The sequence below is a fragment of the Pteropus medius genome, unplaced genomic scaffold (assembly GCF_902729225.1).
Source record: "Pteropus medius unplaced genomic scaffold, Ma_sr-lr_union100, whole genome shotgun sequence".
Lineage (NCBI taxonomy): Eukaryota > Metazoa > Chordata > Mammalia > Chiroptera > Pteropodidae > Pteropus > Pteropus medius.
In genome coordinates this window covers 2932845-2959666 of record NW_024351729.1, presented here as the reverse complement: position 1 = coordinate 2959666, position 26822 = coordinate 2932845, and the positions used below count along the sequence as shown (strand labels likewise).

The window sequence follows — 26822 nt, the reverse complement described above, 5'->3', positions numbered from 1 at the left end:
CTTCCCCAGATTATAATCTTATATGAGGATAAGGGGATTATGACTGTCTTTTCTCTGTTGTGTTCCCAGTAGTATTTAGCAGAATCTTTGTCACAAAGTAATTGCTCGACAAATAAATTAATGTCCTAGGTGTGTTTTCTTTCTTTCCTCAGAACCTAAGAAATTCACCTAATCCTTATTTTCCCAAATCTGGCTGTACTTTAGGATCACCTTGGGAATTTTTTAAAAAACAAGGATTGGTCCCCTTCAGGCACCTCCAGGCACTCCAAATAGTAGTTTACAAAACTCCCACAAGTGCCCATAATGGGCTGTTAGTTTTGAGAAGCAAGGACTTAACTTATCTGGCTTCATTTTCCTCATCTGAAAAACAACCAGTCCTGCTGCCTCACAGGATGCCATTAAGATCAAATGTGATTAACTGCAAAGAAAAGACTGTATATGACTGTGCAAGGTAGGACAAGAATTGAGGGTAACCAAATAAGCCTGCCAGAAAGAACAAACACACAACATCACAACCTAAATGCTTCTCCGTAGGACATACATGACTCATCATATTCTAAGATTGGAATAAATCTGAATGTTTTCTGAACAAACCAACTTCTCACTTCTTTGCCTATAAATCTCCTATATCTCTCTCTTCTGTTAAACTTGGCAATAAAGCACCTACTTTATATGAAAATTGTTGGAAGGTTATTGGAAAAACAGAGTAGTTTGGGGAGATACCATTTATTTATTCCTGGCTTTATTTCTCCATTCGCTCAACTGGTCATAATTGATCATTTCAATCTCATTCAAAATGATACCTCAGGCCACTCACCCCCACCCTAGCATTGATTGACACAAATGTTGCGGACACCATCAATGCTCCACCTAGGTTCCCTGGATCCCTTTTGTTGTTGCTGTGTGCCCATTCTCCAGCTTCTGCACACTTAGCTCTAACATAACCCACTGGCAACCCTTTAGGTAGGATGCACTGGGGACCAGAAATGAGGTAAGAGGAGTCTACCAAGGCAGCAGGTAACCTACTCTGGAGTATGAAAGAAGAGGATGAAAACCCTAATCACTTGACTTATGTCAGAATAAAGTCCAGTGTCATTTATACTCCAGAGCTCCCTGTGAGACTAGGCTGAGAATGAAACCTCACCTGAAATTATACCTTTGCTCAGCTTCTTCCTCTTCCCTGTTTACCTCACCCCGCTCCCATACTGGTTTCTCATTTAAGAACTTCCTTGATATTTATTTCCCACAAATCATCTCAGGGCCTTCCTCATAACATCCTTATCTGCTCAGCTATAGGTATTATAATTTAAAAATAACTTTTCATTTGCATTCATCTAATTACTGAGATGGAGTGTGTGTCTATGTGTCCATTATAGTTAAGTCAGTTGATTTCTTCTTTTGTGGTCTCAAGTCCTTTGCCCATTTTATTAATTCAGATTAGGTTGGTTATTTATTTATTTATTTGTTATTTATGTATTTATTTATGTATTTATTTATTTATTTAGAGCTGTAGTGTACATACAGAAAAGTGAATAAATCTTAAGTGTATAGCTCAATGAAAATTTATATATGTACACATCCATGCAACCACCACTCAGATCAAAATATTGAACATTTTCAGCGCCCAGAGAGTCCCTCACATCGTCTGCCAGTCAGCAGTCACCACTTCCAAGTAGCCGCTATTCTAATTTCTATCATCATAGATAAACTTCACCTATTTTGTACTTATAAATGGAAGCAACCTGTATGTATGTTTTTGTGTCAAACTTTTTCCATTCAACATTACGTTTGCAAGATTCATCCATGTTGCATATATCATTCATTCTTTTCCATTGCTATGTTGTTTTCCATTGTATGGATATACCACAGTTTATTTACTCATTCTGTTGCTGATGGAAATTTGGAATTGGAAGCTATGAATAACACTTATTGCTATGAACATTCTTTACATGTCTTTTGGCAGTTATAAGCACTCATTTCTGGGTGTATGCCCAGGACTGGAATTGCTGGTTCATAAGTTATATGATTGACTAGTGGGTGCTATAGCAAATATATTAATTCTTTGTCATATTTGAGTAAATTTCCTCCTAGTTGATCACTTGTCTTTTTAATTATAGTTATCTTTTCTTCCCAAGTTTTACTGTAATATAATTTTCACAAATAAAATTTACCCCTTTTAAGTGTAAATTTTTAAGAATTTTGGCTAGGATTACAGTCATGTAACCACCACCACAATCAAGATAGAGAACATTTTCATCACCCTAATTATCTTCTCTTTTAACATAGAAATATAAAGATTCTTGTTGAAATTATATATGACTTATCTCCCATTATTTCTCCATTTTAAAAACACTTTACCTATTAATTCTTCCAGATGAACGCTAGAATTACTCTACAGAATGTCAGAACATGTGCCACTGCCTTCTTATCTAGAAACACAAACATGTAATAAATTTAGAGTCTTAGTTCTTGAGCTGGACAAGGCAGCATATGAATTTCACTCACCTACTTGCTGGATGACATTAGACAAGCCACTATCCTCTCTAATATTAGTTTTTTCTTCTGTAACATAATAGTAATAATGGTGCCTGTGCCATCAGGTTCTTGTAAGAAGAGATGAAAATAACTAATATATAGAAAGGGCTTGCTATTTGCCAGGCACTGTACTCAGCATTCTATTTGTAGTGACTTATTTAAATCTTACAACCATCCCGTGCAGTGCATAGTGTCCCTCTCCTGGTTTTATAGATGGGGAGACTGAAGCACAGAGAATTGAAATAAACTGAGTAAGGATCAGAAGCCATGTGCTGGCTACTGCAGTGCTTCTCTGCTTCAAAGATAAGGAGGCAACACAGGGAAAGATGAAACACAGTGCCTAGCATGAAGTACACAGAAATGCTCACTTTTATTATTATTGTTCATCTTTATACACTTAGTAAAGTTATATAGTTGTCTTCATATAGGTCATGCACATTTCTTGTTAAGGCCACTCATAAATATTTTATGCCCTTTCATGCTATTGTGCATGGGATGTCTCTTTTTCCTATTATGTTTTCTCATTGGTTATTGGAATGTAATGAAAACCATTGACTTGTTTATACTGTGTAACTAAAAGAACCTCAGTAGCACATTAGAATCCTTTAAAATACCCCTCCCAAAAGCAATTTTAATTATGTATAAAGCTATTTTCATATCAAATGAAGTTAGCAAATAGGTAATGAGAAAAAAATGGAGAGTAGAAATAACATTGTAGATTCTTTCTCCCTTGGAAAAGGAAAAACAGTAGGGGAAAAGTAGAAAGAAACAATACATTTGTCTGAGAATTGGACACAAAAAGCCATTGCACATTACCTCCTCCCCCTGCCCCCCAAAAAACCCACTTTATTTAAAGCTCTTTTTTAATGTGATACTTTGAAACAATATTTACAGTTTAAATTGACCTCATTTTTTAATGTCTTCTCACCACTCGGGGAATTCTGAGATGAGCAAACACTTCTTTCTATCTAGATGCTATTTTATTGTTCTTGTTAATCTGATCAGGAAAAAAAGGGGGGAATATTTCTTTGAAAAATTGATTTCTCTTAAATATATAGCCAAACATTGTACCTACTGTGTGGGTGGTGAGTAAAAAGTTCCTCTTGGACAAAACATTAAAAGATTTTGAACTTTGTATAGTAAGAAGGTATATTTAATAGCGACTATGTCAGCTCTCTTGAAAACATTTTAATGCCAGTGAAGGTATGCCAATGTCAGTGTAACATAAGGACCAATCTGCTATCAGTGAGGAGGCCAATGCAAAAAGATGCTACAATCAAAGAAGAACAAGCAGAATAACTCAAGGAGGGTTAATCAACAGACTGTTTACAAAAGGTGTGAGGAGGTAGGGGAATGATGAGGGATGGTGCAGTATGCTATGGCCAGTGATAGTAAAACTGTTACCACCTTAGACCAGAAGGGAGAGGATGAAGGAGCAGTGACAGAAACTTGGAAAGTCTGTCAATAAGACCACCTTATGAAGATCCCTAAATAGGCAGTCATGTCCAAATCCAATAGTAAACCTAATGTGTACTCAAAGGAGGCCCCTTTATGGCATGAAAAAAATGATATTTCCCTACAGCCACGCAATACATGTTTCTTGAAATTAATCTTACTAAGAGTAAGAAAACTTTGAGTTTATAAATAACAAAAACTTAAATCTAACTGGCTTAAACAAAGAAAGAACATTTATTTGATCACGATTGCAAAATTCAGGAGTGACTTCATATGTAGGTGGATCCAGGAGTTCAAATAATGATAAATTTCTCAGTATGAGCAAGCAAGAGAAGGACTCTAGCACCTTTGGTCTCCTCATTCATTTCTCCAAGGGGAAAAGGATTGATCTGGAAAAGGAGTGATATTGGTGCAAAGGAAGTGAGTCGGGGCTAAAATCTAGCAGCAACTCAAGTCACCAAAACATGAGCTATGGCCTGGAAGAGAGTTATCCAACTGGAGAATTGGGAAAAGGATCTGGTATGCGGGCATGGTTCTGCTCTTCTAGTGGCCTTCGTTTTGCCTGACTAGGTCATCTGTCTTCCACTTTGCTCTCCTACCTGTGCTAAGCAGGTAGGAATGGAGGGCAAAGTCTAAAGATTTCAGCCATGCCAGTGACTGGTTGTAAATCAGATTAACTAAGGAGTAAAGAGTTACAAAGTTCTTTGTGAAGCAATCCAAAGACAAGAGCTTAATCAGCTTCTCATTAACCAAATTATCTCATCTCCATTTACCTAACCTCTGCAACTATCTTTCAATTTATTCTGAATTTACGCACAGAGGGGTATTATATTTTGGACCTCTAAAAATTCTATCAACAGTGTTATTAGGACACTTTCCCTTTCTATCTCTCAATAATTCTTTCCTCTCTTTGCTTCATTCTCAGGCAGATTTTCCTCATTTTGGAGTAAAGATGGCAAAACAAAGTTCAAGGTTTACATTGATCTTGCAGTTCACAATATCTGTGAAGAGAAAGTAACTCTTTCATGATAACTCTAACAAAAATCATGGGGAAATTTTTCATTGGTTCAGTTTGGGTCATGTGTCTATCTCTGGACAGGAATGGAGCGCCCTGATTGGCCACACCTAGGTAACTTGATTACTCCAGTTGCTGGGGCATGAGTCAGCCTCACTCAAACCGTATAGGATAAGAATGAGGAAAAGACTACACTCATGTACAGATTCCGGAGACAGAAAGTAACTAGTTTAGTTTCAGTATATTGCTAAGGACTTCAAAACGCTTAAATTTTTTTTTAATTATTATTACTGGTTGTCGACCTTGGCTATAAATTGGAACCACCTGAGGAGCACACCACCCCAGATCGATTAAATCTCATCTCTTGAGGATGGGACCCTAGCATCAGAATTTTTACAACTCCCAAGGTGCAACTGATGTGCATCCAGAGTTGACACATATATCATATGTAAAACATTATTTCTTAGTCTGGAGCCAATTAAGGATAACACCGATCTTGTTCTGTAGCTCACATTAACTTGTTATTCAAAATAGGAAGCCTGAGAAGAGGGAGGTTCTGGGAAGATAGAAGTAACAATGGCGTAGCTTTTGTTTGTTTGTTTGTTTGTTTGTTGTTTCTGTATTTCTACATAAAAACAGATAGAACAACTAAATAGAGAAAAAAAACAGACCCATGAACAACATATGCAACTAAATTGGGCACAAGATATGCCCACAAACCAAAAAGTAAAAGCAGGTGGTGGCAAACCACAGGCAGAGGAGATGGATGCAGAGAAGAAGCAGTGGGGTGTCTAAAGGATGTGAGCCAAGGAGATCCACAAAATAACAGATTTGGGGACGGCAGCTTCCTTCCGGAACAGAGCCTCAGCTAGAGGAGAAACTCCTGGAAGTGGAATCAAATCGAGCAGAACGGGGCCAATGAATAGTGAAGGAAAGAGAAGGTCCCACCAAAGTCAGGCATTGAAGAGTCAGGAACCTTCACAAAATAGTCAACTCCAGAATATGGAAGGTAAAATACTAAACTAAAGAAAAATTATCTTTGGCAGCAAAATTTCTGAAATTTTTCTCTTTAACTTCATATGTTTCTTATTTATTACTTTTTTCTAGTGAGCATGTATTGCTGGAACATTGAGCATATATTTTGTAATATATGTTACAAAAGACATATATATTTAAATTATAATATATATTTAAATTAATATTACAAAACAGTGTTCTAAAATATGGGTACCTAAATTAGCTTGTATACATAACCCTAAGTCAGTGCAGGTAGGACCCAAAGTGAACCCAAACCAGGTAATCAAGAAGGAAGGTAGGACCTTCCAAGAAAGACTGTATGAAAATGAGCTGCTGGTGCCATAACCTTCCACTGCAGACTTGGTATTATTTAGACATTACGAAGGCAATAAATGGCAACTAGCTGAATGAATGAGTCTAAAATATGAATGAATGTATATCAGTTTTTTAATGAACCTTAAAAGTAAGTAAGCATTTTAGAAAAATGAAAAAACTAGAACTTTGAAGTGAAAAGCACTGTAGTGTTGGACTAAACTCAGTTTCAATAATTAGAGTTGCCTGAAATAAGTAACTCTAAAATCAGCTCTCAATCTTTTATCTACTATGACAAACACATAAGACACTTCATGAACATACATAATTTCTTACCATTTTCTGCATATTAGCTATGATTCCAGCCTCCTCTCTCCCTCAAAACAACATATTACAGTGCAAGTGAGAGATTGTTAAGTCTCTTTTATTTAAAAAACTAGAGAAAATCTTGGAAAGCTTCAGTACAATTGTTGTCAATAACTATGTGATGGTTAAGATTTGACCATTGGAATGGACTTATGTTTCATTAGTGATCCAACCATTTCCTCAATTGATGTCCCTAGGCTAATTACTTTGTATCTCCAAGCCTTATTTTCTCCATTTGTAAAACGGGTTTAATAGTTGTGCACATGCTGTTGTGATAATAAAATGAAACGATGAACACAGAGCATTTATCACAATGCCAAAATGTTGGCTATTAACAACAACAATAATAATAACTTACTAGTAACAATCAGTCTAGATGGCAATACACTCATGTGAAAAGAAAAAATGCCATTGAAAACCACTAATCTAAACAGTCCAAGTTTCACTCTTAATAAAACTCTTTAATTCTTTATATATTTTTCTCATATAGTACTCAGGTTAATAAATTATTTATTAGTTCTTTTAAAAACTATAAGTACCTACTATGTACAAGGCACATGTTTGACGGTAATTAGAAACGATATTCGGTTTTCTCTCATTTAGCTTTTATTTGCATGTTATTTAAGTTTCAGGGTACTCCTTAAATGAAAGGTGATTTTAAAACTAAAATAACACCCCGATGGGTGGGGACCTGTACAGACAGCTCATCTTCCTCCTCTGAGCCTCTGAAGGACATGGGCAGGCTTCTGGGGGCTGGGCTGAGCCTGCAGCTGTGCAGCCTGGGGCAGCAATCCAGTCCAAGGGCGGGAGGTGTAAAGCACCGCAGATTCACAAGCTGATTGTAGAAAAGCCCTACGTTCATCCTAACACTTGTGTTCTGAGTTGTCCAGGCCCCAAGCACTTGATAAACAAGCCACCCTCAATTTCAGTCTCTGGCGTCAGCAGAGTATAGCAACCAGCTGGTTTCCTGTACATGGTTGCAAATGACTTGAGTGATTTCTCACTCAGGTGACTAAATCTACTGGGTGGGTTTAGTGTTTGTGTGGACAAGGCTTAGAACCTGTTTTGCATGGTGTAATTTTAGTGTCTGCAATCTTTCCAGTCATTTTTGTCTACAAGCTATCGGCCCTGAGAATTATTTACATTTTAATTAGGAGTACTCATCTCCCTCTAGGAGGAGAGTCAAGCAGCTTATTTACTTCCTACTGGCAGGCTTCTGAGAAAACAGCTTAGCCAGGCTTGCTGAGCCATTGAACCAAAATAAAGTAACTTGCAGAAGAACAGCACCATGTCCTTATCCGCCAGCTTTGCTTCTCCTGGGCTGGGGCTTCTCACGGGGATCGAAACTGAAATGAGCTGCTCTAAGCAGCAATCAAAATACTACCTCATGTTTCCCCTCCCTTTTCTCTGGGTGAAGCAAACTTCTATCAGCGTCCATTTACATGTATGTATTGCACTCATTTACTGATCCTAAGAAGGGAGTGAGTTTGTTCTCTGTGTGCCTTTTCAAATAATTTATCCCTTTAATCATTTAACCTTTTTCTTGTTCACAGAAACATTTTTAAATATTAATCAGCCTCATCTAAAACAGACATTAAACAGAAAGCAAACTTCCCTCGAAGACTCGTGGCCATAATTATGGATTGATTAGTCCTTGAGATATATTCTGATACCCACAAGGCTACAGAGGTGGGAGGACTTGTTTGTCCCAACACTAAATAATCCACACTGCTCCATCCTGAGTTCTTGTTTCTATCTTTATTTCTTTTTTCCCTGTCTGGCTGCCTGTCTCTAATAGCCCTTCTCTCTCCTAACATGTTATTTCCAATCTGCCATGAACTGGGAAATCAGATAAGCCTATTTCCTAGAACTAAATGTCTGACATAATGATCTATGAATGAAATGCATAAACTTCAGAGCACACTTGGCTTAGCTCCAAATAATTGAAAATCCTGACTCATCATGGCTTAGACAACAAAGAAATTTATTGTCTCATAGAACAAGGAAGCTCTAAGGAGGATGGGGTTCCGGGTTTCAGGAACAATTGTTCAGGCCTCCTGTTCTACTCCTGAATAAACTACCACCAGCTCTGCCTTCTTTCATGCTTGGCTTCATCCTCCAGCTGGTAGCAATATGGCTTCAGTGGTTCCAGAAGCACATCCCGACACAGCAATGTTCCAAGGAGGATGAGAGAACATCTCCTGTATCTCTTTGAGGAGAAAGAAAACTTTCCTGGAGGCTCCCCAGCTGTCTTCCCTATCAGGGTCCACAATTGCCCTTTTCTAAACCAACTAGTGATTAGGGGGATGGAATCCTCATGATTGACTTGGACTAATTAGCATCCACTCTGGACCGAATTGGAATCCCCTTAGGAAAAAAAAAGAGGAAAAGGTAAACATTGGAAAGGCAACCAACGGTGTATGCTAGAAATTGAAATTGTCTGCTTGTGACTTTTTAAACAATTTTTATAGATTTACAACTGTGTCTATAATTAGTTCAGATTTAGAGCAGATCACTTTCAGAAAAGTGAGGTATTGTGTTAAAATTAAATGTTTACCAGAGATATTTAGTGAAAAATTAACTTTGGGGCTACATGTACCTATAAAAGGAGACAAAATTTGGTGGTTGCTTCTCTGTGAATATTATAGCACTTGAATGATTCCACCTAGGCTAAGAGACTACACAGTTAATTACAAGGACACAGTAGAGGAAGGAGCTATCAAAAGGAAGGATTTAGAGAAGTGACTGTGGCTTTTCATGAGGCCAAATACCCTTTAAATGACTACACATAAATACATTAAGTGAGGGGAAGATCCCAGGAACCAGTATTTTCTTCTTAGAGCACATTAGGAAGGAGGCCTTATGACTTATACCATTCTTAAGGGTATAAGCGGTAATGGATAAATTAGGCAAATTTGTTTATTTTATATCTTTTGCTTTTCTCTGGAAAGCTTCTCCCTTTATGGGGAACTCAAATGAGCTTTTCTTTAATTAACATAAGAATATAGATGTAAGATTGTTCTAAGTCAACTAATGTACCCCTCCCATTTTATAGAGTTTAAACTTTCAGGAAGACACCACCTCTTCTCTGAAGTGCTCCCTGAAGTGCTTCCCCTCTCCAAGTGTGACTTGATGTTCCTCCTCTGTGCTCCCTTAGCACTCTCTGCGCACACTTCCGACATCATACTTATCACACTGGATTACAAACTTTGATTTTTGTTTGTCTTTTCCTCTAAACTCCAAGTATCTTGACAAAAGAACCATGTTTTACTTATTTCTTTTTCTACAGAGTCTTGGCACTTAGTGATGACTCATCAGAAGGATGGATGAATAGATGGTTGGAGAAACAAAGGAGAGCAAAGCCATCAAGATTTGTTCCAGCCCACTCAGGAAATTAGCTGCACAGTTAGGCTAGAACCCTAGATTTCAGGGCTAATTCTCAAATCTACTAGGTCTACACAGATGGATTTTTGTTGGAGAATTTGTTTTTAAATAAATGTTCTAACACTGTGCTAGGGCAGACAGAGTGTGGGGACACGAGAGGCAAAAGAACCCTGAAATCACAGTGTCAGGATGTGCAGGGTTTAAGAAATGGAGGTGTGGTTCAAAGATTTTTTTTTTTATGAGAAACAAAGACTCAATTCTCTTCTCCAAGGCGCAATTGGTTATCAACCATTTAGAAGACTGGGCCCTTAAGCCTGTCCCTTACCCTGCCCCACCCCCGCTTCTGCTCATCCCAACATGTACAAAAGGCAAGGTGCCGTGAACATGGGATAACACCCACTAGAATCCTCCATCACTCATTTTAGCTTTGTGACTTCCCTGGAAACTCAACATCTTGAAGGATGAAAGTTTTCTATTGCAAAGTTCCAGTGTCACTCCAGATTTTTGTAAGATCATAGCACACTCTTTTCTTGGAGTAGAACCAGGCAGAAAATCTCAGCCACTTACAGCCGGAGCAGCTCTAGGGCTCATTATAGACTAACTAGTCACTTAGGTAATGAAGGGGAAGAAAGACTTATTCTTTTTTTTTTTCAATTGAGGTACAATTGACATATAACTTTATATTAGTTTCAGGTGTACAATGTAATGATTCAATATTTGTATATGTTGTGAAATGATCACCACAATATGTCTATTTAACATCCGGGATAGGGCTTATTCTGTTCCGGTTTCCATTTGACCAAAATTCTACCAGAGCCACATACCTGTTAGAGTATTTATTCCTCACTGCAGAATTGAATTCTTGCTCACTCTGAAAAATGACTCATTATACTGAATGGTGGGCTTATTCCAGAAGGTACACTCCAGAACTGATGAAAGTGTCCTTTAGCTTCACATTTAGAGACTCTTGTCAATTATCAGCACATCAAGCCCTGACTGGAAATGCCAAGATGTTTCAAATTTCACAAACTGCAGCAGATAGTTTGACTGAAAATAATTTGGCTAAATGAAAGTTTACCATATAATTCGACCAAACATAGGTATTTAATTCCAATATAGGTATTTAAATCTGGTTAATAAGAAAATTAATAAAATAACACTTATGTGAAAATGAGTAACCACAATTGCTGCTTCTTTTAGTGTTGGTAATTGGGGGATATATATCACATGGTGACTTTGTAGCTTTATGAATCTTAAGCATTTTTGTCTGATTGTTTTAACTGGTTTCTTTTTTTAAGGGAAAAATTTTTTAAACCAGATTTTTACTTATACTCTTTGCTTCTTACAACAACTTTTGCTTCTTACAAAAGTTGTAAAAAAGAATTGTTTAACAACAATGGAACAACCTTGGAGGAACATTGGTATAAAAGCAATGTTACTCAATACAAAAACAAAACGAAAAACAGAAAATACAGACATGTAAAAAGGGACATTATGAACACTCATAAATGTACCTATCCATTGAAACTTTGAAATCCTGAGTTATCTCCTTCTAAATATTTTTAAATGTAAATGCCCCCCACGTGTATGCACACACATATACCCCCACAGAGAAGATCATGCTATAATAATGTTTCATGATCCCCAATATTGCATATATAGAAGCAGGCCACAAACCGTTGGATCTTTAAGTAGTTTTAATTAATATCTATTGTCCAAAACAAATTAGGAATTATTATAAGGCCTAATAGTGGGGAAAAGAACTAATATGTGTTCATAAATGCTTAAAGCATAATACTAATCACTAATATTTTAAAAATTCAATTTCCACAAATTTAGAATTTTAACCAGATTGTCCTATTGTCCAGTTTTCCTTTGGTCATATTCTTTAGTTCCTTCTTGCTTGTGGCCAAATCATTTTTGAACAAATTATAAGGTACAGTTCAATTTTAAGCTAGGCATCCTTCCCATGTCTCAGCTGCCAGAGATGTCTATATCGGTCATTTCCAACACATTTGTTCTGAGGCACACAGCCTCTGGGTGGCCAGCTTAGTGGCACACCTGTGGGCCTTGTTCCAAAATGAATTTTAGGTGACTTCCATAAATCTGTTGACTAGAACAGAAATAAAGGTAGAGTGAGATAGATGAAGGATACACAAGAACTCTCTAGTCTATGTTTGCAACTTTTCTGTAAGCCTAAAATTAATTCAAAATAAAAAATTAAATAGCCAGAAATATAAATATAAACAGATTGGAGAGAAATCTTTCCCTGAAATTAAGAGAAATCCAGAGCCCAGGTCTTCTAGCCCAGCTAGTTCCTTCTGTCCTCACCCACTTGTCTTCCCTTCCCCTCTGTCCCAACATGCTGGACATGCAGGGTTCATTCTTATTGCAATTTCTTCTTCAGCCTTTGCCCTGCTCACGCCTCAGCACTTCAACGCACCTCATCCCCCTTCCCCACGTGCCCACCCCAAGCATGGCCACATAGCCTTCCTGTTCTACATTGGTCATCACTCTGCCTCCAGACACTTGTCCTGGTTATTTAGAGAGTGGTTGGGTGCAGCTGCATGGAGAAGAAAAAGGAAGTGAGATGAAGAGTGTCAGCCATGGGCCTAGGCAAGTGAGGAAGAGACAGGAAATCCTACAGCTGCTGATGGCAAATTTCGATGTCCACTTTTCTCATAACTCAGATTAAAAAACACTGAGGTCCCAAGTGACTTATTCCAGATTACTCATTTATTTATTATCAAAGTCAAGATTCAAATTCAGCTCACACAGATACCACCCAATTGGTGTGGCTGCTTCTATCACACTACATAGAAACAGAAGGAAAACTATTATCTTTCCAGATATGCCCATGCTTACAGGCTTTGGGGGAAAATACGGGGAAAGTTTTACATTGAAACTATAGATACTATGAAACTAACAAAGAAAAGTCCAAATCAATTTTTTAAAGGTTGCCTTGTCCATATAAAGTAATATTAGGGACATTTTCACATAGAGCAAAACATTTTATAAATATCATTCACTGGAATAAATATCGATTACATATTTTCATAGCAACAGTTAAATAGATGGAATTTCACCACTGATTTTGCCTTCCTTCCTGAAATTATGCATTTTTTTTATAAACTTGGTCAGCTGAAAATAGCCTCTTATATATGTCAAACTGGTAAAGGTTTTTTTTAGGAAATAGATTGTTTTTCTATTTTAAAATCGAATCACAATGCCTGTGTATAGACATCAGTTTCTAGAAAAGGAGCTACTTTAAAATAGTGAGTGGGGTCTACAATCCATCTTGTCGGAGTTATCTCCTTTGCCTAATAAAGTAACCTAATACTAATCAAATGATCTGATTAATCAAAATTCAGTTAAACAAATGTTTGTTGCCTTTAGTGTTAGTTTCTGTACGGAGTGCAAAAAGATGCTGTTGTCACAGAGCTAGCCATTGAGAGGGGAAGATTAGATAAGTGCAGGGAGCTCTCATGGGAGACAAGGTGGAGTAGGGTGAGTGGGCAAGAAGAGTGCAAAAGCTGTGGGGATTCAAAGGAAAAAGGGAACACAGATATTCGTTGGGGAAAAAAAAATGTGCTAGAATAAATGAGAGATTCGGGAAAAGCAGCTGTAGAGGTAGATGCTCGAAACATCTTGAGACAAGCCTTGAAGGATGGGAGAGATGGAAAATACATACTTGGGCTTTGCTCCAGAACACAAACATTCAGAAAACGCAAATATTTAAAATAGTGATTTTTAAAATATGGTGAAAAATAATTTAATTTTTTTCCTTCTAAAAACACATCTTTTTCCATTGCAGTGAACTTATCCAAGTCCCCAGGTCCCAGCCATTTTTGTCAGCCTTCTCATATGAACCCAGAGAGAATTGCACTAGCCTGGGGATCTTTTGCTTTTATGCATACACAGACACTACTTCCCCTTCCTCCCACCCACATAGCTCACATTAAATCTTCAATTGTGCTTATACTGAAGATGGCATTACTTACAAGTTAATTCACTCATTCAACAAATATTTATTGAACAACATCTGCTGTGTTTTAGGCATTGCCAGGCACTAGTAATAGAAGGGTAAATATAAATCGTCAGGGAAATGCAAATTAAAACCACAGTGAGATCACCTCACACCTGTTAGGATGGCTAGTATCAAAAAAAAAAAAAAAGGTAACAGTGAGTATGTGGAGAAAAATGGAACCCTTGTGCAGTGTTGGTGGGGACATTAAAATGATGCGACTGCTATAGAAAACAGTATGGAGATTCCTCAAAAAATTAAAAATAGAATTACCATATGGCTCAGCAATCCCACTTCTGAGTATTTGTCCAAAATAGTCGAAATCAGAATCTCAAAGAGATATCTGCCCTCCCATGTTTATTGCAACCTTATTCACAATAGTCAAGATATGGAAACAACCTAAATACCATGACAGACAAATGGATAAGAAAAATGTGGTGTGTACATATAATGGAATGTTATTCAGCCGTTTAAAAGAAGGAAATCCTGCAATATGTGACATCATGAATGAATTAGGAGGACATTATGTTAAGTGAAATAAACCAGACATTGATGAACAAATACTGCATAATTCCACTTATATGAGGTATCTATAATAGTCAAATTCATTGAAACAGAGAATAGAATGGTGATTACCATTACCAGGGTCTTGGGGGAGGGAGAAGTGGGAAGTTGCTGTTTGACAGGTATAAAGTTTCAGTTATGTAAGTTGGAAATGTTCTAGAGATCTGCTATACCATGTTGTACCTCTAGTCAACAATTTTACACTTAAACCTTGTCAGGAGGGTAGATCTCATGTTAAGTGTTCCTATCAAAATTTAAAAAAAAATTAAAGTTAAAAAAAGAAATGTGAGGACATGGTTCCACGGTGTAGCAGTTAGCACATCTGCTTTACATGCAGAAGGTCCTGGGTTCATGCCCCAGTGGAGCCATGGTCATGGTCTATGGCCATGCCACCCTGAACAAGCCCGATGTCTGAGCTCAGAAGCTAAGCTGGGTCGGGCCTGGTTAGTATTTGGATGGGAGACCACCTAGGAAGACCAGGAACTGTAGGCATAAATAAATAGATAGATAGATAGAAATGTGAATACTTCCTTAAAAAGTTAGGTACACACAAAAGAATCAAAGAACACGAAAACACAAAGGTAGCCGGCCTCACTGGGCAGAGGAACTAGATCACCAGGGTGAAACATTTGTAGATGTATTGCTGAAGTAAATTAAGCCACCCAGACTGTATTCTCAGGCCCATTATTTTCTAACCACTCCAAATTAGAACAATGTGTACTTTCTAATTTGTCAGTTTGATAGGCAAAATAAAGAAGAAGAAAAAATAGTGTATTGTTTTCCCCCTGGGGCTTGAACAATATCACAGACTCCTTGCCAAAGTTCCAGCTCTCCCATCTCCTAATTGGTCCCTTTATGGGAACTGCTACCTTATATTTGACTGGTCAAAAGTGAGCTCCAGGATATTCTTCAAAGGCAACATCAAAAGCCCAAGTTAAAACCAGAAGGTTCTCTATAGGCTTCCTATTCTGTTGTGGCCACTAAAGAAGATGTGTAGTAAAAAAGAGATTAGTGGTCAAATAAATGATTCCATCCTTTAAGGTAATATTAGTTTCATTTTAACAAGGAGTGTCTTTTTCTCTTGGAGTCAAGATAGTGCAAAATCCTACATCTAGTACAGTTTCCCCAGCATGCAGCAGGTGACAGAGACACACACTCCTCCATAGGGACATCATTCCTTCCCAGGGACAACTATGTGAGAGGAAGGGTGAATACGCCATGCCCTTCCCTGCCGGTTACGTGATTTGTATGGCCACAGCTGAAGAAAAATCTGTCAATGCATCTATAGATTTGTTGGGCCCGATCTAGCCACTGCCTTCTCCAACAATGTAGTTAGCCACTCGTCTCATCTATGAATAAAAAGAAAAGATGTGACTAGGTGACACATAGCCGCATTGGGATTTTATAATCAGACAAGGAAAACCAACAGGTAAATAGAATTAACAAAGACCTTTATTTATTGTGTTGATTTTTAAAAGCTTTATTGAGATATAATTTATATACCATAAAATTCACCCATTTTTAAGAAAACAATTTAATGATTTCTAGTAAATTTACAGTTGTGCAAAATGTACAAATTTTCTATCACCCCTGAAAGATTCCTTGTGTTCATTTACGGTCGATCCCTTTTCCTACTCCCTGTCCCCAAACAACCACTATTCTGCTTTCTGTCTCTCACAGTTGACCTTTCCCAGAAATTTCACATAAATGAAATCATACAACATGTAGTTTGCTGTGGCTGGCTTCTTTCACTTAGCATAATGTTATCGAGGCTCTTCAACGTTATAGCATGTATCAGTGCTTTACTTTTTATTGCTGCAGAGTATTTCACTGTATGGATATACCACATTTTGTTTTTTCCATTTCCTAACCTATAGACATTTTGATTTTCTCCAGTTTTGGACTATTTTGAATAAATCTGCTATGAGCATTCTCATACATGTCTTTCTATGGACAAGCATTTTTATTTTTGTTGGGTAGATATCTAGCAGTAGGATTACTGGGTCATAAGGCACGTTTATGTTTATTTAACTTTTTGGAAACTGCCAAACTATTTTCCAAAGTGGCTGTACCATTTCACATTCCCATCCACAATTTATGAGGCATCGGTTTTCCTAATCCTCACTAATAGTTGCTATTGTCTGGTTTTTTTTACTTTTTAATGGGTTTAATTGTTTGTAAGACTCAGATTTTTCTCACCCCTTGAGTCCCAGAAACTAATCTAGCTAAGCATAAGATCTGGGTCATAACTGGCTAAGGCTTTTGAGATTGTGTTAAATTAGGGAAGAGTTTGGTTGTGGGAGATGGACAACTACAAGCTAGTTACTTTCACTAAAAGAGAGTTAAACAAGGCCAGCCACATCCATTGTCCAACATTTATTGTCTAAGGTACGGAAACTAGTTCTTTTAAGGAAAAAAAAGTTTCCTTTACATTAGAAATTATCTCAATTAATTCTCATGCAAGAATTAATGAAAACTTAGGAGTTTTCTATAGTGAGGAAAAAAAGGTATTTCACATATACTCCATGAAATGAGAGTTAATTTAACTTAGATATTTTTTTGACTATCTGTTGTGAACAAAAAAAAAAACAAAACAAAACAAAAAAAAACATCATGTTGGGAGACAAAAGAGTAAACCAAAATCCCTGATTAGAGTAATGTAAAATCTGCTCTCTCTGTATGTGAAACTGAGGGAAAACAGGTAGGAAGGGGAAGGGGTGGTATCGTTGCCTCCCTATGATAAAAATTACCATAGCGTGTGTCTAAGAAGTGAGTGAGTGTGTGCATGCAAAAGGCGGTGGGGAGGGGGAGGAGTAAGCAAATTCTTGAAAAAAAAATAATAATTTGTAGAGCTAATGACTATAGAACCCCAAAGGCAACCTGTATGTACACATTACTAATTCATATTAGTGACCCTTAAGAAACTTCTGAGTAGATCCATTTCAGGATTCATTGCCCATGACTTTAAAACTATTTCAGTGTTTGGCAAAATCTCGTGCAGTTAGTTGGGAAGAGCTGGCAGGAGAAAAACCTGAAAAGTGAGGAAGTCTTATGCATATGTACTACATCCTTGGCCTGTGCAGGTGGAGAAAGGATTCCACAGGCTTCTCCATTGCTTACAGAATAGCATTTCTCACTATCCCTGAGCTGTGAGCTAGAGATATCTTGGAACTTTCTGAAGTCTGATTAGCCAGCAAGAGCCAATCGTGTGCATCTCCCAACTCCACGTTCAATGAGGTCTAGAACCAGCAGATGCTAGGAATCAGGCCTCCCACCTCAAAACTGGTCATTAAACATTTACCAGCTCTTCTAACTCTCTAACAAAGCATTCTGGGTGATCTTTCTTTGAGCATAAGGAAGAGTTCTGAGAGTTACCTTGGAAGGCATCTGCAACAAACACTACGGAAGACTCAAATGGTTTGACAAGTAGAAAACAAAGGCTTGGTACATTTACTGTAGGGGGATGGCTATTGGGAATTAAGTTCACAATATCTTGTAAGACAAATAAAACAACTTCATAAATAACTATGATAGGAGACAGAAGGTGGCCAGAAGCATGACGTGCAAACTGGAGATGATGCAGAGAAGGGTGAGGCTGAGCACGTGGCAAGTTCCAGAGCAGGGCCTCTGCGAGCTGAGAAATGTCAGGGTCGCTACCAGTTTTGAAGCTCCTGGAGTGCTACAACATGAAGAAAGGCCAAGCAAGGTTATAAAAACCGTGGTGTATTTTAAATGTTTCCATTAAACATATTACTATGTTTAACACACTTACACACAAAATAGAGTGCCATATAAGCACACTATTTATAAAAACATTATAGAAGTTGTTAGAATATTAATCTGCACACTATAGGAGATATAGCTTAAATTAAAAGTTGTCTGATGAACATCTTTGAAAACCATTAGCGAATTTTGGGGACGGCTTGTAAGCCTCACTGGGCTGTCAAATCTAAACCTGAGAACCACTGGGACAGGAAAGCCTTGCGCCCCGGGGCCCTAATCCTGAACATGTTCATGTTCCGTTCATGTTCATGTTCAGGATTACAGCAAAACCTTCACAAATTCCAAGCAGGACTCATCTGTCGTCTATAAAAAAAAAGCATTTGTTCAGTACTGGAAATTTTTAATTTCCATCAATGCATTACCCTAATAACTGAAATTTATTTCCTTCAAATGCCCTAACCATTTTCTCTATATTTAATGGCAAAGTTTCCACTGCTTCCTACTACAGGTTTTTCAAAGTAATGTCATCTACTCTTGACAATTCAGGAGTATTGCTACTATCTGCTCTCCTTGTAGTACATGGCAATTGCCAGTAGTTTTGCCCTTTTAAGGTTCTTCTGCTGCCCTCTCAGTGCTAAAGTCACTTCCTTCCGGCAGCAGTCGGCACACCTGCCCCTCTCAGTGTGGCTTTTTTTGTTTGGCGGTTACTCTACACATTGGTCTGCTACAGTTTGGGGAATCAGATAAGCAGCCTGTTTACATTTGTTATGAAGAGTCTCTAAAGTGAGAGAGGGGCCTGCAACATCTGACCCTAAGGGAGCCCCATAGTCTGACTTCTGCACTGACTTTGAGGGTTTGAGTTGTGTTTTGGAGCTAATTGTTGTCACTGACAATCTGGAGTCAATATGAGGATGCCAGATCGTTAATATACTGTTACAGGTTGAATCGTGCCCTGTGTCTGAGCTTACATATTGCAGTCCTAACCCCCAGTACTTCAGTGTGATTGTATAGGGAAATAGGAGCTTTAAAAAGATAATTACATCAAAATGAGTCATTACAAAGGGCCCTAGTCCAATATGACTGGTGTCTTTATAAAAAGAAACTAGAGCACAGACACAGAGGTGAGACCATATGAAGACACAGAGAGAGGAGAGCCATTTACAAGCTAAGGAAAGAGGTCTCAACCTAATGACACCTGGACTTTGCACTTCTAGCCTCCAGAATTGTTAGAAAATAAACGTCTGTCCTTTAAGCCACCAGTTGGTGTTACTTTGTATGGCAGCCTTAGTAAACTAAAGCATTAGCCAACCAGATTTTGTCTCTTTGGTATAATGTCCAGATATTACATCTGAACAGAGAACAATAAGAGCATCTTGAAGCCTCCCCTCACCAAGCCCATGTCTCAGGACAACTCTTATTTAAGCTGTTGTAAATTATTGCTAGCATTAAAGTTTTCCAGGTAGTGTGGTATCAACTCATTTGAGAGAAAGGAAGAGATGACTGGACACTGCAAGCAGAAAGAAAAATGAGCTCCTATGTATTCAAGAATAATAAAGAATTTAAGGGAGAAAATGTTTCACCTATAGGAGGATGGATTCTGAGCTATTAGTTAAAATTTAAGAAAAGCACCAGGAGTCATTGTCAACTCTTTCCTAAATAAATACATTAGTCCAGTTAGCTACTGAGATTTAAAAAAAAAAAAAAAGTCATAAGCTGGGAATTTTTATAAACAAAATATTTTTTAAAAGCATAAAAGTAAATCATGAGAGTACCCTCAGACCAAAACCACAGTGAAAGATAGATGAGCATGTGAAATTCTGATTTCAATAATTTAAGAAAGACATCAAAGAAAAAGGCCGGAAAAAGACAATAAAAATTCAAGGAGAAAGAAAAGACTGAGGAATGCAGACAGACAGAACCAGGAAAAGGAGAATCAGAAGGAATAGAATCATAAGTTTTGAAATTATGAACATAAAGTCTAGATGAGCAGGGCCTGGTTCTCCAAACCCCAGAATGCGAGGCTTATTCGAAGCCTTTGAGGTTTGAAAGCGTTTTTTCAGGATACATAAAAGGCAGTCACTCTTTTCCTAATAAGTAAAAGACAATATTCTCCTTTCCCCCAATTATTGGTACAAAAAATTTACATAGATTGGAAGTAGATTTGTATCAACATATGGGGGTTGGATAATATTAATGGAAAATGTGGATGTTTGGGAAATTCCTAATCAGCCAAGATTGAGTCCAGGGTGGAAATATCCGCTAACCCACCACTGATCCCAGAGCCCCTGTCTGAGATAGAACTGCTCTGTCCTCTCAGGCACAAACCAGACACCCCAGAAGTCTGAGTGAGATAGGGGACACATAGGACATGAAGTGCTAAGTATTCACAGATCTTCAAGGGGACTTTATTTTTTATTTCCTTACTAGCACTAAAATTTTCCTTTCTTCATAGAAATGGTGGCAGTCTCTATGAATAAATAAATAATAAAAATGTTTTTAAAACTATGTTCCTAGGTATTAAAGTGGAAAAAACTTCAACCAACTTAGAGCCATATGCAGTCAATTATCTCCTATTGAAAAGCAGTGTCCTCATTTGTACCTGGCAGGTGCCCAGATAGAATCTACTTGGCTCAGGACTGTTACCTCTGAGTACGTCCCTTGTAGAAGTGCTCCAAAAAAAAGTAAACAGGTCCAGACTTGGTGTGGCCTACTCCTGAGACAATGAGCTGACATAAACACATTAGCTCTGAACTCGTACACCTGCAAGCAAGGGCACAGTGCCTGGCAGAGTTGCTAACAGGTCAGATTCCAAAAACCTGACAGACTGGAAAAGCACTCACAGATGAACATGACCAGGTGTCCATAAATTGACCACTTAACCTCACCTGATTTTACATCTCTGATGACCAGAAAGGCAGGAACTTTAGCCACGTAACTTGCCTACCTCTGAGCTCTAATTAAAGTCTGCTAAGAGCTTTATGATCTGTCCAGACAACTACTCTGGGAATGCAAAAGCACTCAGTCACAGCGCAGCTGTTATTATTTTGTTGTTGTTAGTATTATTCCTGTTTTCTAATAATGATTCAGGGCATAATTGACTCTGAGGGTTCTGTTTTTGTTTTTGTTCATTCAAGGGGGTGCCAGTCTTTATTTGTAATGTGGCCTTCTTCCTTCTGACAATGATGCAGACCATGTATGCATCAGGGATAATGAACACACACTAAAAGCTCCATCTTCTCTCCTCAAGCCTCCTCTGACCAGGGGAATCGGGTGTGAGGTGAATAGTGGGGGTGGAGAGTGGAGGTACTGTCTCTGGGCCTTCCCTGATATGTTCTCCATGTATGCGCAATGGTTAGCATGGGAATCAAACTCAGGCTTGGATTCAGAAACCTTTTTAGCTCAGATTCTATGGCTTGTGATCTGAGTGCTAGAATAAAATAACTGGCTAGACGTTGAAGCTGCACATTCAACTTTCCTATTCATTTAATTCAGACTCGAAAGATACACACCCACACCCACGCCCACGCCCGCACACTCAGTCCCAAACACCACATCATTGTTTGGCCATCAGATAATTCATTCCATAAACCAGCTGGGGGGTGAAGATTACGCGGTCAAACTTTGACCTATTTAATTCTCAAATTTAAGCCAAGTAAACACAAAATCTGCATTTGGAAGAAACCTGAAGTCCTATCAAGTCCAGATTTCTACACAACATCTGAAATTCCTTGATAACATTACAAATAAATGACCATGCACCCTTGTCTGAACACCTCAAGACAGGAGGTAGACTTATTTATTCTGAAACTAATGAAGTATCAACATCAGGGCTTCTCACTTCCAAGGGCTTCTTCTGATTCCTGTACTAAACTTTGTATCCATCATTTATATTTTTTATCTTAAAGAGGGATCCCAACATGTAATGAGATTCAGTATACATGAGGTTCAAAACCTGAGGTGGGCACAATAACTCCAGAGGACAATCCAAAGTACTTCCTCATATTGAAATAAAACCTGCCTCCCTGCAGGTCTGCCCAAAATGTCAGAAATGTGTTTTTGGTAATATAATGATATTTCCGAGATTGGGTGTATTCGTTGAGAGAGTGGAGTATTTGAGAGGTTTATCTGAAAGCCCTACATTTAGATTTAACACCAATTGCTCTCTTTTGCTCCAGTGCCTTTACTGAGGTTGTTCCCTCTTCCTGGCAGCTCTCTCCATATCTTGTCTGATTATCTTCTACTTTGTTTTCAGGTCTCAAGTCATATCTCCTCAAGAACATCCTCTCTAACTTTGCTAACCAGGTCCAATTCTCCTCTATACAGTGCCATAGCACCATGCTACTGCATGGCATATCACACTGTAATTTCATTCATATTTGCATGCTTATTTCTTAGATTACTCTCTAACTCCCCCACCAAACTGAAAGATGCATAAGATTTGAACCTTACCTTCTTTTTTTACTTTTGCAAGCCCAAGCTCAGCATAGAGCCTTGCACAATACATATTTGTAGACTGAATCGATAATGAATGCACGAAGAGGATTAAAAAGAGTTGATAAAAAAGGTCCCCTGGATTTAAGTTAAACTCAAATTTGATAACTAAATCATCAATGTTATAAGGAATTACATTTTAGCTCATAATAACGTACCATTTCTGACAATTATTTGCTGTCTAACTTTGATACAGTCTATCTTAAAAAGTAGAGTATGTCTCCCAGAATTATATGTTTACTACTAAAGATGTTGAAGAGGAAAATTTTATAAAATGTTCGAGTTAAACTAAAATCTTCTAGATCATTTAAGATTTGTCTCAACTAGAAATCTTGTAAGTCTGTGGTCACCGACATATAGCTTTAATTAATGGCATTTACTCTGATGGTATTTATGTGTGTGCACAAATATGGCACTGCATTTAACAATGAAGATATTAACTAGGACTAAATCTTTTTGTGTTAGAAATTTATGTTTAATATAGACACCAACACATAGGAGTAAGTATATGTAGGCAAATAAAAACATGATCACTGATAATAACTTAATTCAAGAATTAATAAAGATTCTTTCCAAGATGGAGTAACAGAGACTGAATTTAACCTCTCACCTGAAACGACTAGAAAACAAAACAGAAGATATGAAACGAATGGTTTTCAAAACATTGAAAAACAAGCAACACAGGGCTGCAATCCCTGAGAGGATGTAAACAAAGGAGGTGGACCTTGTGATTGAAATAGCTTATTTCCTAGAGGCCGCTTCCAGGCTGTGACACAGGAAGGGGGAACCCACAGAAAAACTGCAGTCTTGCTGAGTGGAAGAGAAAGAGAGAGAAAGAGATCAGAGTTCAGAGATATCACGGTGACTAGGATTTATAGAACCAAGTGCCAGAGAGAAAGCAGCTGTACAGAGAAAGAAATTTAAGGAGAGCTTTCTTCAATTCTTTGGCTGAGTGCTAACCTGCACATAACGTGAGAAGAAACCAGCCAGGGCTGGGGAAAGAACCATGAGAATAAACAGGCAGAAACATTTTTGGAATTTATACAGGGCTGAGAGGAGTTCATGTTCCTTTGAGCCAGAGTAGAAAGACCACTTATTGCAAAGGACATCAGATATTGCAGGGGTTGGCAAACTACAGCCCACAAGCCAAATCTAGCCCACAAACTTGTTTTTGGACAGCCTGCAAACTAAGCATGATTTTTATATTTTTAGATGATTATGGAAACACACAAAGAAAAATATGCAACAGAGATTACATATGGTCTTCAAAGCCTAAAATATTTACTGTATGGCCCCTTACCAAAAAGTTTGCCAATCCCTGAAATAGTGTTGAGAAAGTTATCAGCTTAGTAATGGAGATAAATCAGTCCTCAGCTAAAGACTGCTTTGAATATACCCTGACAAACTTAAAAGCAATCCTCAAAAAATTCCTACAAATTCCGAGTAACTTAGTTAGCAGTGAACAAAATCTAACACTATTTAATGAAATACAACAAAATCCCATGCACCAAAACATAAAATTCACATCAGGTGTCCAGTAAAAAAGGGCCAGACTTGCAAAGAAACAAGGAAATATTACCCAGTATTATTTATGTTTTACTACATAGCAGGCTACCCCCAAAACTTGGTGGTTTTAAACAATAATCATTTATTGTATCTTATGTTTTTCGTGAGTCAGGAATTCTGATGGAACATAGTGGAGAATGCTTGTTTCTGCTTCATAAAATTTGCAGCCTAAGCTAGAAGACTTGAAGTCTGGGGGCTGGAGTTTTCTGATGTATCATTCATCTCCATATTAGGCAGTTGATGATAACTGTCATCCACCTTTTGAGAAGCAAGAGTTGACAGAGCAGGTCTGGTTGCTTATTCCTTGCAAGAGAACTTAGAATTATGAATGACCCTTGGCCAGCCAATGGGAATATAACCCCTGGATGCCGGGGATTGATGATTATGCTGTGTACACCTGGAGCAATGGGCTGTGCTATACCAGCTTGTCAGGTTGCTATGTGCAAATATCAAGATTAATGATGTTCACCTGGTTTTATTGTTGGGTTCCTGAGTTTCAATTGCAATGGCTGGTTGCATAGCAAAATACATTTATGTGACCAGCACGTCAAAAAAGCCTTCTACCTGAGACTTCAACAGAATTCCCTGGGTAGAGACGTTTCACACATTTTCCTATAGTTTGCTGCTAAGGAGAAAGCACATCTTATGTGGCCTCTGATGAAGAACTCTGAGGCCTGTGCTGAACCTCTATGGACTCTGCTCAATGAAAATCTTTCCTGATGCTTTACTCAGTATCTTTCACCATAATAAACTTTAACTGCAAACATAACCTTTTGTTGAGTCTTGAGTCTGAAGTCCTTCTGACCAGTTACTGAACTTGGGGTGGTCCTGAGACCCTCAAAAGACCGTGAAAATACTAGTCAAAAGAAAGCTAGATATATAAATTATCCATTGCTGTATAACAAATTACCCGAAAGTAGCAATTTAAAACAACAAATATTTATTACCTCATATTTCTATGTGTTGAGAATCTAGGGCAGCTTAGCTGGATATTCTTATTCAGAGTGTCTCACAGTCTAGACAGCAGATCTGTCTGGGTCTTGAGGATCAATATCCAAGCCCACTTACCTTGGTTGACGGGAGGCTTCAGCTCCTTGTCACTTGGATTCTGCATAGGGCTGCTCATGATGTGACTTCCCTCAGAGGAGGTAATCTGAGAGAGGGAGAGAGAGAGAGGGCCTGTGACAGAGGTCAGTCTTTTATAATCTAATCTCGGAAGTGAAATAACTTTACTTTCACCATATTTTATTAATCACACAGACCAGTTTGGGTACAGTGTGAAAGAGGACTACAGGAAGAGGAGGGAATCCTTGGGGACCATCTCGGATAGCTATAGTAACAACAGACAAAGTCGATTTCAGATGGAGGAATATAATCAGAGATAGAGAGAGTCCATAGCAGTAAAGGGGTCAATTCCTCCAGAAAGTGAAAGCACACTGAGCTTCATGCTCACTGCTAAGACTGAGGTACAGGTTTTCTCCACTTGTGTTTATTGTTATAGACATTTTCTGTAGGAGATATTTGACATATTTCTAAGTCCACCTGTGCTTCATCATCTTCATTGTAGTTGTCCTCATCAACATCAAGAAAATCCAAAAACCAATAAATTTTTACAAAATAACTGTGGAGATGCTGTACATAGATAGATAGATAGATAGATAGATAGATAGATAGATAGATAGATAGATAGATAGATTTGTAAATAGCTATCAGAGAGAAAAACTTACCCAGGTATTAAGAAAGGGTGTGAGGACTTCAAGAAACCAGAGTTCTGAGAGGCAAGTAGGAAATCATAACCGCAAATGAGAAACAAGGCCCAGGCAGCAGAAGGTGACAGTGAGGCAATGGATACTTTAAATGGTTGATAGGCCAGCAAAATTTGACACTGACAATGTCTGGGAAGTGAGGAGAAGGCATTGAAAATTCTGTTAACCAGGCCATGAGCATGCGAGGCTGAGACTGTGTTTCGTTCACCACTGACGTCTTGGTGATAGCACGGAGCTAGGCACATGAGTAAATTAATACGAAATGTTTATCTCTTTATGGAAAAAAACTGTCTGTAATGGGAGGGCCTGCCAAAATGAACTAACAGCTTTAAAGGTGTCATTGGACTCCAAAATACAGACTTTTATCTTTCAAGACTAGTACATCTGGTCTCTTCCTAAAGTCTAACAGCTTGTGATAAAAAGAAAAGAAAGAACTGGAAGAGAACTATATGCAAGAATCGAAATGAACAAATTTCAGATTTCTGTTCATATTTAGGACTTTTCATAATCTGGCTTCTACTTACTTCTCTAGATTTTTCTTTCAGTTCTACCTTCTGGAAATCTGTCATTCCAGTCAAATTGACCAAATACCATATTTTCTTGA

General features: G+C 38.0%; 1 long non-coding RNA gene across 1 annotated transcript; it reads right to left on the bottom strand.

The window, feature by feature from the left end:
* Positions 1-18099: 18099 nt before the first annotated feature.
* Positions 18100-26337, bottom strand: LOC120587413 (uncharacterized). The gene is made up of 3 exons (XR_005648959.1): positions 26180-26337; positions 25521-25605; positions 18100-18351 (listed from the first exon to the last, which is right to left on the bottom strand). It is a non-coding gene; the product is annotated as an uncharacterized LOC120587413 (long non-coding RNA).
* Positions 26338-26822: the final 485 nt, after the last annotated feature.